General features: G+C 29.2%; 1 long non-coding RNA gene across 2 annotated transcripts; it reads left to right on the top strand.

Annotated features, from left to right (window-relative positions):
- The first annotated feature begins 163 nt into the window (after positions 1-163).
- LOC109588823 (uncharacterized) lies at positions 164-1,850 on the top strand. Of its 2 annotated transcripts, XR_002188373.1 has the most exons (5): positions 216-237; positions 290-411; positions 677-873; positions 983-1,434; positions 1,502-1,850. It is a non-coding gene; the product is annotated as an uncharacterized LOC109588823 (long non-coding RNA). The 2 variants fall into 2 exon arrangements; XR_002188372.1 differs by having other exon boundaries at positions 164-411.
- Positions 1,851-3,423: the final 1,573 nt, after the last annotated feature.

Raw genomic sequence — 3,423 nt, 5'->3', positions numbered from 1 at the left:
TTTTTGGTGCTATTGGTGTAATTATAATTACTTGTAATATAGGAATCATTGTAATTCTGGCCTGCATTATGTATAAAAGAAAACATAGAAGTAAGTATGAACATATTGTACGCATTGATTACATTACTAATTACTGTAGGTGTAAAGAAAAAGAAAGGTGGTGAATTGAATATTATTTTATTTATTTATTTATTTATTATTAATAAATATTGTAGAAATGATGACAATTACACAGAAGTCAGTTGAGATGAATTTAAATTTCATTTTACACATTAATACCTTATTTTAGTTGAGAAACACTAACAATCGTAAATTAACACACAAATTCCTATAATATATCATTAAATGCTATTTATAGCTACAACAAATTGGATTGGAGTCATCCAACTGCTGGAGGACAGTCTATTGAAAGTAAGAATGAATGTACATGTATTAGAGAGAAGTGCATGGTAGAAGAAGAATAGGTGGATGTATATGTTTATTGACAGTCCATCAAAGTAGAGCAATAACTCTCTCACTATTTACAAATAAAGCTATGCATTGTCTAGCATGAAAGACATCATTATGAAAGAGTAACATCAGTCATACTATATATTGTGTGCATCCAAATGAAAAACAGCACTACAGCAGACTATAATGTACATAAACAGACTATAAGGTTGGATATTGTTTGTAGGTCAGTACAGTGTCATTAGGAAAGGTGATCTCAATATAATGGAATATGAAGAAGTACCTCCACCAATACCTCCTCAATACAATTAAATGAAGTGACATGATAATAATATGTGCATTAATAATTATTAATAATAATGACAGATAAATGATAAATAAAATAAACAAAGTCTTATGTACTCTACAGTCAATAAAAATCAAGTAAGTTTGTTATTGTATTGGTCTATGCATGTTTACTCCTTATATAAGTAAGGCTAGATTGTTGACCTTAAGTGTAATATTATAAATACAATAATATATTAATTACAAGGTGAATGATGACAGACAAGGTCCTGTGTATTCCATAATTAATAAAAATCAAGTACCAGTAATTGAATGCATTCAAATGTCTGATGTTTGCTTAAGAGCTTTGGGACATCAAAAGTTTATACTAACTGTAGCTCATAATGATGATGCTATAAGAAGATTAATGTATTGCATGCTCTTTATAATTCAACTTGGGAATAATTTCATTGCTTTCTCAAGAAAGCATTCAAAAGCATTGATGTACAAAATAATGTGTAAATTAGGAATGAAAATTGGAAAATAGTGAAAGTGTCATAATGAAAACATTATAATTACACAATGTATATTGAAATGGTGTAAGGTTGAATCAGCTAATAAGGTCCTGCTTTATGCTGATGTAATGATAGCCCCTAAGGACAGTAGACCACAGTGTCCACCTACTAGTGTTCAACCAGTAACATATGCAGTAATATAACAGTAAGTATACCATAATGTAAATAAAAATGCATAATAGCTTAATGTATATCGATTTTTCTGTTTATAGTTAAATTTCTCTCTGGCTCTGCTCTCACATCAATTAACTTCTTTATAATAATGTATTTTATTATTTTTAATTTATTGTGTAGTATGTGTGGGTGTGTGTTTATTACACTTGCACTGTTGATATACTGTATCACTATTATTGTAACAATCAGTCAGCACTATACATTATCAGTGGTCATTAACTGCTAAACCAACTATATATTCCAGGAATTGTGCTTCCAGTTATTATGCAAATTCTAGGAATACTTAGTGCTTTGAGTTCTTGGAACAATGTCACTTGACTTAGGACATGGGCTCACTGCAGGACTGACAGTATAAGTATAAGGGAATTACGATTGGAAAGAATGAAACTGTCCAACCACTAATTTTTGAACTAGTAACATAACAGTAAGTATAATACATGTGTTTATGATAGTTTAATGTATTTTCTTTCTTTCTATTATTGGCATAACCAGTAGGCACATAGTAGCCAACTAAAATCAACTGCTAAGTCAATTTTTACAACATTTATAAAAAATAATACTTTATAAAATTGAGAGATTATCATTATAGTAGAACAAAATGGTGTATCATTTTTTAACAGAGAGCATCATGCTGAAGATTATATACGTCACTCCTAAGTGATAATATATTGTAGGTGTGTCACATGTGTTTTGATTGCAAGCAATAGAAGATGTTCTTTATTGTCTTGTCAAGCATTGTCTTTAGTGAGTTTCATTAGCTGTATCATTTTTAATTATAATTATTTAGTATCATCAGGTACATTGTTATCTTTCAACCAGTCCTCTCCATCATATGATATTGTATGTCCTGGAGATACACTAGTATTCACTTGTATTACTAGTGGAGGTGCTGTTGTATGGAGAATTGACAATGCAATTCGTATCATGAGCAGTACTTACAAAACTGATCAAATTAACAGCTTTGTATTGACAATTACTGATATTACTAATAATACAATAACAAGTACTGCTACCAATGAATCTGTTACATCAGAGCTCAATGGAACTATTATTGGCTGCTCTGGAGATGGAATATACTTTAAGACATTAACAGTACACATTGCAGGTAAGATACATCATGAACCATATGTATCATAATACTGTATCTATGTATAGGTGTACCAGTATCATTTATTAATATAAAACTAATACCAATTAATAACAATACAGTATTGATGAACTGGTACTATGAAAAGAATGATGAAGTACACTGTATTCAATATTATAATATTACAATAATCAGTGATGATAATATTAATGGACATATGATCAGTAATAAATCATCAGCAACTATTCCTTCTCTTATTATTGGTACTAATTATTCATTTATTATTATTCCTATTGATACTATTGGAAGAGAAGGACCTCCTTCATCATTAATACAGTATATATGGAATGGTAAGTACTATACACACACACACTCATTGTATTTCTTATAGTACCAGCTCAAGTTGTTAATATTAGTTGGGATCAGATATCAACTGATAGTATTACAATATGGTGGAATATCAATGAAGTATGTTCAAGTATTAATTCTAAATTATCATTATTGTTAATAGGATGTTACATTACATTATCCTCCAGTTCATTACATTGTTAAGGTACACAATATTACTATTACAACTGATACTAATGTAACTATTAATGGACTATATCCCAATAATGAATATACTGTATACATAAAACCAGCTAATGCCATTGGAGATGGACAGTTGATTAACATTACAGGTTTGTTTATTATAAACTGATGAGTATGTGTCTTTAAAAAATTTAGTCAACATAACTGATCAACAGTTCATTTCAACAACAACCATTTTAACTGGTTAGTATAGCATATAATATAATATAAAAATGTATACACAAATGCCTATACTCTAATATATACTTTCCATTGTACACTTTCATAGTTTCAGCTATTGAA

The sequence above is a fragment of the Amphimedon queenslandica genome, unplaced genomic scaffold, assembly GCF_000090795.2.
Source record: "Amphimedon queenslandica unplaced genomic scaffold, v1.1 AMPQUscaffold_11832, whole genome shotgun sequence".
Taxonomy (NCBI): domain Eukaryota; kingdom Metazoa; phylum Porifera; class Demospongiae; order Haplosclerida; family Niphatidae; genus Amphimedon; species Amphimedon queenslandica.
The sequence above is the reverse complement of the archived record's forward strand: the minus strand, read 5'-3'. Positions and strand labels throughout refer to the sequence as shown.